Raw genomic sequence first — 12,392 nt, 5'->3', positions numbered from 1 at the left:
CAATTTTAAAGCTTTATTGCTTCCACCTTGTATGGAAAAAAATACATTTTGTACTTGTAGTTCGAGGTGTTTAGCTTGTAGTTATGGATTGTGAAGGCTGACACATGTCTGTCCCTCTTGTATCTTTCGTCCCTCTTTTACAGCATAGCCATTAAACATTTGCTATTTCTATGAGTTCATAGTCAGACACTGTTGTGCACAATTCAATGCATGATCTGCGATACCATATGTCGCAGTCGTCACAGCATACGCCCTCGAATTTCCATGTTACAGGATGGTAGTCTTTGTTGTTTTCTTTATTTGATGTCCCAATGTAAGGTTGATTCCAATGATGTATTGGGAAGCTTGCTTAAGCCTCGGTCACACCTTACCGGATATCTCGAACGGACGCCTAACTGATAACTTTTTTTCAATCCGTTCATGTCCGTTAGACGTCCGTTCTTATCCGTTAGACGTCCGTCCATATCCGTTGCATGTCCGTTAAGCGTACGGTACATCCGTCGACGTCCGTTCTGTCCGGTGGAAAATTTTTGAGCATGTTCAAAACTTTGAACGGACGTCCAACGGATAAAATGTCCGTTGAACGTCCGTTAGGCGTCCGTTTTGTACGGTACTCGTCCGTTTCATTTCCGTTTTGTATCCGTTACGTGTCCGTTATACATCCGTTGGAGGTCTGGGAGATAAATTCACCAACGGACTTCTACCGGACGTTTAACGGATAAAACGGATGTTGAACGGATGAGAAACGGATTTCTACCGGACGTATAACGGATAAAACGGATGATGAACGGATCTGAACCGGTTAAATGCCAATTGAAAATTTCGCGTCAAAAATACCAATTATTGGTATGTCAGATTTCTTAAGGTTCATGAATTCTTATTATTCATAATCGATCTTAGAGTATAGGCACGTCTTCACAATCAAGCAGTTCTTATTCAGGCCAGACACTGCCCTTTGGCGGAATTTTGAAGAACAAACCAAAACCAGTTACACAGAAACATTTTGAATATTTATGCGATTTACATGTTTTATTATTGTCGCCTTTGATTTTTCCGTAAATCTTGTTCATCCGTTTTATCCGGTACGCTTCCGTTAGGTGTCCGTTTTATGCGGTACTCGTCCGTAGGATGTACGTTCAACATCCGTTCTGTCCGGTACGTTTCTGTTTCTCGTACGTTGCATATCCGGTGTGTGTCCGTTATGCATCCGTTACACGTCCGTTTTATTCGTTCAGTACATCAACGGACTCCCAACGGATAACAATTTTGTCAACGGACAACTTCAATATTTTCATCCGTTAGGCGTCCGTTCGTGCTATCCGGTAAGGTGTGACCGAGGCTTTATATTGTAGTTAATTCATGTGTTTCTGGTTTGGTATCTGTTGTTTTTGGGTTTGTTTGTATTTCAGTTTAGGTTTAGCGCGGAAGAGCCCGCACTGAACTATAGAACTGAAAACACTTTAGTTTACAAGTAGTTTGGCTGAGTTTTGATTTGGTAATATAATCCATTTCGTTTTTTGTTTGTTTTGGTGTATGTGTTTACAGTCTTGGTTTAGCGCCGTCATAGACGGTAATGGTTTAGCGCTGTCATAGACGGTAATGGTTTAGCGCTGTCATAGACGGTAATGGTTTGGCGCTGTCATAGACGGTGATGGTTTAGCGCCGTCATAGACGGTGATGGTTTAGCGCCGTCATAGACGGTAATGGTTTAGCGCCGTCATAGACGGTAATGGTTTAGCGCCGTCATAGACGGTAATGGTTTAGCGCCGTCATAGACGGTAATGGTTTAGCGCCGTCATAGACGGTGATGGTTTAGCGCCGTCATAGACGGTAATGGTTTAGCGCCGTCATAGACGGTAATGGTTTAGCGCTGTCATAGACGGTGATGGTTTAGCATCGTCATAGACGGTAATGGTTTAGCGCTGTCATAGACGGTAATGGTTTAGCGCTGTCATAGACGGTAATGGTTTAGCGCCGTCATAGACGGTGATGGTTTAGCGCCGTCATAGACGGTAATGGTTTAGCGCCGTCATAGACGGTAATGGTTTAGTGGTTTAGTGCCGTCATAGACGGTAATGGTTTAGTGGTTTAGCGCCGTCATAGACGGTGATGGTTTAGCGCCGTCATTGACGGTAATGGTTTAGCGCCGTCATAGACAGTAATGGTTTAGCGCTGTCATAGACGGTAATGGTTTAGCGCTGTCATAGACGGTAATGGTTTAGCTCTGTCATAGACGGTAATGGTTTAGCGGCGTCATAGACGGTAATGGTTTAGCGCCGTCATAGACGGTAATGGTTTAGCGCTGTCATAGACGGTAATGGTTTAGCGCCGTCATAGACGTTATGGTTTAGCGCTGTCATAGACAGTAAATGGACTGCAAATGCATGACATCGTGATTTATAAATTGTGATTTTTTTCAGAGAACTGCGATTTTTACCTTCAGTCGTATACAATTGCATAAATATAAATATAGTCGTATTTGGAACTTTTTTGAATTTTGGTTTTTGTTGCTCTTCAAAATTCCTATATGATTAAAATGCCTTCAACTGTTTTTATTCCAGCGCAATTACTAATACGGCTAATGTAGATATAACGCGGGTCTAGTGTACTAAATTACAAGTCTATATGCACTTCGGATCCATATAAATTAAGAGTTAAAACTAACATTTTTCTTTTGTCAAGTTTTTTTTAAATAGAAATTCAAGGTTGGATTAGTTAACAATGTACTCTCCTTTTCTAGATTGGTTTTACTAATAAGATTCTAGTTTTTTTGTTGCATTTGTAGATTAAAAGACAAAAGTAAAGTGTGCACCTCAAATTTTAGTTGGAGAACCCGCCCAACACGAACTCGATAAACAATCATATATTGTTCAGTAAAAGTGAATGGTTTTCATTGTTTATCATCAAATTCAGATTGCGTATATTCTGTATTTAAAAATTGAATTTTCAAGTTCAATGCAAATTGAATACAACTAGATCTTTCTGATGTTGTTTTTTTTACATTTGAAATTTAGAAAACACCGAAAAGCCCTTTAAAACCAAATTATGAACATGCTATAGGTATTCACACAAGCACCAAGTGTGCTATTAACCAGACTTGCTCCTGTACGATGACCTATATAGTTGCTTACATCCACGTCATTTGAACTCTGGTGGATTATTGTTTATATTGCCCGGACACATTGTTCTGACTCCGAGCCGACCAGCCTTTTTTTAACCCTTAAGTTATTGTCGAGTGCTTATAGCGATGACGCAGCAAATACTTATTTCAATCTTTAGTTTGACTTGCCCGTGATAGAACCCACGGCATATCACTTTAATTCGTTTCGAAAACTCGCTAGTCCCACGAGACCTTTATGCGACCCATATGGTACAAGTGTAAAGTTCCCATATACATTTATGTTAGACCAGGCCACAACTTACTACAATATGATGCACACCTACAATGCAAATAAAACGAGACGAGGGCTATAAAATGTGGGTTATTTGACAAATAGTCAGCAACCTAACATTCAAAAGACAGTGCAACCCTGCATATAGCTAATAAGTACATAATTGTTATACTATCAAAAAGATCCATCATTGGGGTAAAATACAAGTTTTAATAACAGTTTCGTAAAACCATACTTCCATTTTTTGCGTGATTACGATATTTGGTACTCATTAAAACTTTAATGAAAATGACAGGTTTCTTGTTTTTTTTTTTAATTATTGTGGATATCATCAGAAAAGATACAATATTTCTTCGCAAAAACCGATTCTTAAACTTTTCGAATTATCTTTCTTTGTCCAGAAAATAATAATTAAAAAAATAAGCTATATATAGTTAATAGTTAAAAATCCACTGAATTTCACGGTATACACTAATGCGAAACAAAACCTTACAGGCCTGATACATGCATGATATAACAGTTACAATTGACAATTAAATTCAAGCAGACATTATAGTCTTAGACATTTGGTAAAGTAAGTTAACGTCTGCTACAAGATACTATAACGGGGCTTTCTTGTGTGTGCTTTAGGAACTATGTCATTATTTCGGATCTACGTGTCCGGGATCGTAATCCATGTTGCCCGTTAACATAGGGAACTAGCTATTGTAAAGTTTCTCCGTAAGCTCACTTAGTACTGTCTATTTAACGAAGTCCATTTAATGTTCACATGTTTAATCATATATATATATATAATCTTTATATAACAGTACATGTATAATAAATATTCTTAATCATAATTTCCAATTAACGTTCGTACATACAACTTGGTACTTCAAGCTACTACTCTCAAATCTGACCAATACATAAAGTTTCTCACAAGATCGAGCTATAAACATGTTCTTAATTTGTGTAAGGCATTGATTAATGGTCTTAGATTATTTGGATAAACTATTGCAGTTCAACTGTGCAACTAATGTATCGTATAAAGTGTCACATTAAACAAGATGAAAGATCATTAAACTGATTAAGAACTGACCATCAAATCTTAGATGTAAATGACCACGCCACATCACTCCCCGCTAAACAAAATTCGTTTTCACTCGAATTAAAAAAAAATCATACCAAAAATATTATATAAGTAAAAAGTAAGGGGAGGCAATGTGAACATTAAAAAATAAACTTTTTCTTTAACTAAAACTACTTAAAAAAATCTAAACTAATAATAATGCAAAAAAATAATGATAATTGCTATACCATGTAATTTATCAATTTACGTCGTGAATAGTTGTGGAAAACTTGCAAAAAGATTAATCTTAAAATCTAAATTAACAATTATCCTTTCAACTTCAAACTCTTGATATTTATAACTACAAAAGAGGCACTAAACAAAAATCATAAAAATATATAACACAAGTTTGACAATTATTAATCTATTCAAATACATTATGGTAAGGTCTTTCCGGAATTTTGACCGTTAATCCAAGCGTAAACAAAATGATAAAATAATTAAAAGCATCAATTAAAATCAACTAATCATTATCTCTGGGCCATCAAATAAATCAATTTACAAAGAAAATCAGCATCTCATTAGCTGCAATTTCACTTCTATGTGACCGTATCACCATAGAACTCTGAATGACCAACCTGTCAATCTATTTCATGGGCACTCCCATATACATTAAAATAGTATAAGCAACCCTTGTTACTTAACTATACACACAACACGCCCACTCTCGTAATGTAAAGAGATTAAATCTAGCTTAATCAAACATGTGTAATACACAAAATCAAACAAAAGTTAATGCAAACTAAGCATAGGATAGTAATATATATATATAAAAAAAACTAACTAAATGAATAAAAATGAAAATTGAAAAGTTATTTACAAAAATGAAAATATTGAATTCAAAGCACTTTCAAAAATTTATTTAGATGAAGGGATTTTGTTATGCATTTCTTTAACATATTCCTGGCATTCTGGTGTCAAGTCCTCAAATTCCACCCACGAATTTTCAGCGGAACCATACCCTAACCATTTAACTCTGTAAGTCCATTTCTTTCCAACTTTCTTCTTTTTTATGATTTTTTCTATTGAGAAGACGTTATTGTCTTTATTGTTATTAATATTGTCTTGAACATTATCATTTATTGGAACTTGACTTGGTTGAACTTCCGGTTCCACTTGTTCGAAATTGTCACCAGGAATGTCATGTTCATGTATTTCCAACGGTTCTAGTTCATTGGGTGGTGGTTTTGGATCACGAGGTTCGCCGGTCCAAACGAAACCAGGTTTTATCCTGTCGACGTGTACTCTAGTCTTAAGTAGTTTACCGTCACACTTTCTTCTCAGTCGGACGTGTATTTTGGACAATCTTTCCACAATATAAAAAGGCCCCGTCCAAGGGCGTCGTAGCTTTCTACTCAAATTTGGAGTTGTGGCTGGCGTATACAAATAAACAATGTCACCGACACTAAAGTTCGAATTTTCACGGTTTCTATTCGCTTTGTTTAACATCTCAGTTTTGTGCTCTTGAAGATTTTCACGTGCTACAGCTCTGGCCTTTTCAATGTTTTCTAAAGTTTGCACTATGTATTCTCTCGCAGTAACGTTTACCTCCATGTTTGGTAAATGTGTATCTAAAAACGATTTCGGGTGACGACCATTTACTAAGAAAAACGGAGAATAGTCTGTTGAATCTATTGACGGCGAAGTATTATATGCAAATTGTATGAAAGGTATATATCTGTCCCAGTCGGAATTGTCTTCAATATACTTTGACAACATATCTTTTATTATAGACATCATTCGTTCACTTTGTCCATTACACTGCGGTCTATAACTTGTGGTTTGAGTCTTTTTAATGTCCAGTAATTTACATGTCTCTTTAACAATATTAGACAAATAGTTCACACCTCTATCTGAGTGTAAAAATAATGGTGTTCCATGTCTACACACTACGTTGTGTAAAAACGCTGTAGCAATAGTTGCTGCTTTGGTGTCACTTAACGGTATTAGTTCTACATATTTTGTAAGATAACAAATGAACACCAATACATACTGGTTCTTTGATTTTCCAGAGTTTGATACCGGTCCTAATATATCTGTACTGACACGTTCAAACGGCTGTGAAGCTATTGGCATAGATGAAATTGGCGATTTTGTTGGTTTTTGAGGTCTCTTGCGCTGACTACACAATTCACAAGATTTAACCCATTCCGCAACATCAGATCCAATTGAAGGCCAGAAAAACGATCGTTGAGTTCTTTGTATTGTTCTGTTAATTCCTAAATGGCCTGATAAAAGTCCATCATGTGTCTCTTTCAATACAACAGGTACTAATTTACGCGGTATCGCGATTTGAATTGTTACTTCAGTGTCTTTACAATGTCTCTTATATTTCTTGTTGATATGGTAAAGTATTCCGTCATTGATGAAGTAGAATGGTTGCAGAGTTAATATATTTCTTCGCCACTTAGCATTTTCGGGAAGTTCACCGGATTCAAGAAATGTAATTATGTTCTTGACCACGCCACAATACTATGGGTTATCACACATGGAGCTTAGCCTTTGTAGACAACAAAACACAGACAGTTGCGTAAGACAATAAGTATTCAGATACAGAAGGCGTTACATGTAGAGTACCGTAAGGTAGTATACTTGCCCCTATCCCTTTCTAATTTATATTAACGATATCAGAGATAACATTACAATAAAAGATCTGCCTGTTTGTTGATGATTTTACCATCTACCGACCTATCGAGACAAAATACGATCAATGGCGTACACTATATCTTCAGCCAGAGACATGACTATTCAAAAATTCTCATTCTTCTCAAGAACAGTAATAGCCTGGTCCTGGTCAACATTAACGGACTTGACAGCGAAATCTCAAAGTATATAATCATTCTAGCCACTGACTGCGTAGAGTGATAGAACGTTTTTATCCTGCACCAACTGTACAGCAAGAACTGTATTTTTATTTTCTCATCTTTTCTTGTAAATAAACATTACTAGCAGTTATACGATACGCACAAAGCGTTGAGTGCACATGAAACGAGATTAACTTCTATGTTGAAGAATAGTGGTTAATATTCCTTTCGCATACCAATAATCCTCTTCAGTTTAAGGTGAAAGAATGGTTCAACTTTTTCATCACAACAAAGACTTTCAAAATATTAAAAAGCACACACGAACCTTTTAATTAAACAAAATTGCAATAGCACATTTTTCTTACCAAAAAGTTTATTGACAAGGCGACAGACCTAATTGATAAATCTACACACCCATTCAACACCAGTCATGGCATTCTTTCTAGAATTAATTATTTTCATGAATCTTAAATTAACATCTTATTATTCAAATGATTTATACATTAACTGTCAAGACAGTAGATTATTAGACATGGAACATTCTCCATTTCAAACTAAATCATACTAATTTAATTGATTCACGTCCTCAATAGAATTAGAGACATATATTACATATAAATGTCTCTGATAGAACCAACTGAGTAGATCATGTCTATCGTTATAGCTAGTTGGCCTTGTACGCGACCTTGTAGTCTGAGCGTTCGCCCTTATATTGGCACACTTTCGTTCTAAGACCTGCGACCAGGGGCGGATCCAGGATTTCTGGTTAGGGGGGGGGCGCAATTTTTTTTTATCTTCGCCGATGGAGCGAGGCGAAAAATTTTTTGAAGTAGAATTATTGAAAAAATTGTTCTAAATTGGTGAAATTGAGATTTCTCGAAGTAAAGTGTGGTAAAATTAACAAGAAATTAAAGTTTCAAGCTGAAACCGCCTAAATCCATACCTGACAACAATCTACAATCACCGTAATTAACAAGAAATATGTGAGCTTATATTCATTGAGACTACCCCATATAGTTCCCAGAAAACGGGACTGAAGATAATAAGCCTATAGAGACAGGTCTCGATCCGGAGTACACAAGCTGACCCTCCATATAGAAAAATCTAGCGAATGTTATGTCGATGGTTGCCTTGAAAACTGGTGTTGCATTCATATATATTAGTCAATCGAATATCTTCAGGGGGGAAATGCAATAATGACGTACCGTTGTAAGAGATTTGTATGCTTCCTAGTGGATCATCTGGACCAAATAACAAGCGACTGACTAACGGATGGACGGACAGAGATAAAACAATATGTCCCTGTTCCGCGGAGAACCACCAAGTTATGATGGCAAGGTCTCCTACAAATCTACAACAATCTCCTAACTTACGCACTAAGGGATTCATATTGCATATATGAGTGAGATTATAAACCTACAGTTATAAAGCTGCAGCCCCACAAACAGAAGCTGAAGATCATGCGAACATTTTATTTTGATTCTGTGTTCCTGTGCAAACCAATCTACAATCAAGACACCAGCACCTGTTATAAAATTATTTATATAGAAATATCAGATAATATCTTAACTAAAAACATTGAAAGACATGGTGCTGGTAGTTGTGACATAAAGAAATACAGGAACACCACAAATAAATAATTGTTTTGCACATCGTCTTGATGTGTCTATAGCTAAGCCATTTGTACATGGTTTCAATAATGTGAAATTTAACTGCCTTAATTAAAAATTACTTTAACACTCCATAACACAAGTCCTGCCAAACTTGGTTAAGACGATGGACATGTGAAGAGTTGACAGATACAGACGGGCGGACCGATGGACGCAAAGTGAGACGAGACAGATCACAATTGCTCACCTGACCAATATTTACTAGTATTATATTTTGCAAATGAAAATTTCTACTATTACCAGCGATTTTGAATTGTCCTTTAATAATATCTGTTTTTTTTTACTTTTCATTTTCGGAGGTCGTGCCAGACTTTACTGTATTCGCCACAAACAACTAAAATCAGAATGAGATGCATTTACGAAGTTATGTTTATTTTCTTGTGATCCCAAGCATGTAATACGGTAATAATTCGGCTAAATTTTAGGTTGCAAGTGAGAAATAAATATAGACACAGAGATACAAATTAATTAACTAACCTTTCGCTTGAGACAGTATTTCTATCTTTCATTACGAATATTATGAAAGAATCTCACCTGCCGACTGTTTTCTTGACCGTGCCATAATGGAATTGTGAAAGTGAGTAAGTGATGTATTGGAACTTCAGTTAACCAAGAAATTGATTATAAAAATCGCAAATACAAGGTAACATTTGTTTTTACTTTAACTGCTAAAAAACTTATTCAAGTTGTCCTCAAACGTAGCTCGATCCGCGTTTGACACCTTCCTTTGAAATAATTTATAGAACTTTAATTAATCGTAGGTCAGTTGATAAGTAATCACGTTGATTCTGTTAAACTGACTGTTTTCTATACTTTGAACTTAAAAAAAGATGGAATGGTCTCTTCTGATACTTAAATAAACTGAAGACAACCCATGCTTAACAAATTTTAGGGGGGGGCGCCCGCCCGCCACGCCCCGCCTAAATCCGCCCCTGGCGACCTATGTCATACTTTGTGGTGATTCAGTCGGTGATCCCTTAACCTTCGGAAAAGAAATGTTACAAGGGCGAATTAAGGGATGACATCAAAAGATCGATGTAGGATAAAAAAAAACTTAAATCAAATAGTTTGGGGGTGGGGGGGGGTTAAAATTCTACAAGTTTTGTATATCTAAAATCAATTTTTACATATATCCCTATTGGTAAATCATTTTTTTTCCAAATTAAGTTAAGAGGGGGGTGGGGTGTCAGAGAAAAAACTATGTGAATTAAGTTTTTTATCCTACATTGAACTTTTGATGTTGTCCCTAACTTTGATCGGTTATCGCTGGTTTGGCATGATAGCAAGTTTATATGTACCAATCATGGGATTAAAATTGTCTATATTTACTTCTTAATCGTGTGTCTTTGTTATTGCTCATACTACCAGAATTGTCGTTTTAATTGTTCATAACATATAGGCTTGTTTTCTTTTACTGCTTCCTACAATGGATGGCCTATTTTTATATTGCCTATTGACGTAGATTGGACTCTTCATATTGCCTTACCATGGGATCTTCTTTTCTTGATGTTTATACCGTGGGCTTTGTCTATTCTTTTTACTCATACAATGGGCTTTATCTATTCCTATTGCTAATACCATGGGCTTTGTCTATAATTTCTATTGCTAATACCTTGGGCTTTGTCTGTCTATTTCTATTGCTAATACCTTGGGCTTTGTCTGTCTATTCCTATTGCTAATACTATGGGCTTTGTCCGTCTATTTCTATTGCTAATACCATGGGCTCTTAAAATGGATTATGTGTTTATTGCTCATAGCATAGATTATCTTTTCTGTTTGCCTTTCTTTCATCTTTGTTCATAACACGGGCTTTATCTATTCTGATTGCCAATACCATTACCATGAACTGTGTCTTCTTCTACTCTTCATACAATGAATTATGTCTTTCTTATTGGTCATACCATAATCTGTCTTTCATTTTACTCTCACCATTGACTTGGTCTTTTTTTATTGTTTTTATCATGAACTTTGTCTTATTTTATTGCCCATAATATGCAATATTGCTCATATTGTTTTCTTTGACATATAGCTACAAGAGTATTGTTATAAATTGGACTGTCCATTTTATTGCTCATACCGTGAGCCTTGACTTTCTTATGGATTATACCAAGAGCCTTGTATTTCTTTTGCTCATACAATGAGCTTTGTCTTTCTTATTGTTTATAACATGGGTCTTCTATTATTACTCCTTCATACCATGGCTTATGTCTTTTATATTGTTTATAACAGGAACTATGACTTTCTTACTGCTCATATCATAGGCATTTCTTTCCTAAATGCTCAATTCATGAGGTTTGTCTTTGCTTATTGCTTATACCATTGGTTTTATCTTAACTCTTTGCTCATACAATGAAAACTGTAATTATATTGCCCCAACCATGAGTCTTTCTAGTTGCTCATACCACAGATTTTGTCTTTTCCTCCTTCTCATAACATGGGTTTTCTTCTTTTCTTATTGCTTACACTGTGAGCTTTTGTCTTTCTAATTGGCCTTACCATGAGTTTTGCATTAATATTGCTCAATATATGAGCTTTATTTTTCTAAGAGCTCATATCATATCTTTAATTTATGTTGATCTTTGGCCTTTTGCTTAGTTTCTTCTGTTACCTATTCTAACATCGGTCTCCTATGACTTCTTTGAAACTAAGTTTTACTGTGCTTATTGCTGTGTGTTTGTTTATTCCACGTTAGCTAGAGGTAAACGGTGAGGTTTGAGATCTCATAAAACATGTTTAACCCTGCTGAATCGGAGACCCATTGGTGGCCTTGGGCTGTTATCTGCTCTTTGGTTGTATTATTGTCTCTTTGACACATTCCTTGTTTAAATCTCAATTCTATTTTCATTTTTATTGTTCAATTTGTGAGCTTATGTCTGTTTTTGCTCATACAATGGGGTTCGTCTCCCTTATTCCCATTCCATGTGATATGCATTTATTATTGCTAAAACTATGAGCTTTGTCTTTCTTATCAGGCATACCTTGTTCTAAGTATTTCTAATTGCTCATACAATGAGCTTTGTCTCTCTTATTTGGAAAGAATTGACTCTGCCTTTGCTTACTGCTCATACCACAGGTTTTCTTTTACCTTATTGCTCATAACATTGAATTGGACTTTTCTTGCTTCTTACCAGAAAAATTAGTTTTAAAAATAACATTCAATGCCAAGCAAACACACTAATATTTCCAATAGGTGATCACCTTAATAATTCTGATGAAGTCTAAGAAAAGAAAATTCAATTTAAAGTAAAGTTTGTTTCCAAAATCAATTTGAAGAATAGTAAGGTGCACAATTCTCATATTTACACATCCATTGAGATAAGCTGAAATCGTGTAGATAACAATTAACTATGTTATTCACAAAAGGGGACTATTGTAAGCTTGGTTACATCAATCATTCATAAGTAACTGCAATTTACCA

Source organism: Mytilus galloprovincialis, chromosome 2, assembly GCF_965363235.1.
Source record: "Mytilus galloprovincialis chromosome 2, xbMytGall1.hap1.1, whole genome shotgun sequence".
Classification (NCBI taxonomy): Eukaryota; Metazoa; Mollusca; class Bivalvia; order Mytilida; family Mytilidae; genus Mytilus; species Mytilus galloprovincialis.
Note: the sequence above shows the minus strand (reverse complement) of the source record.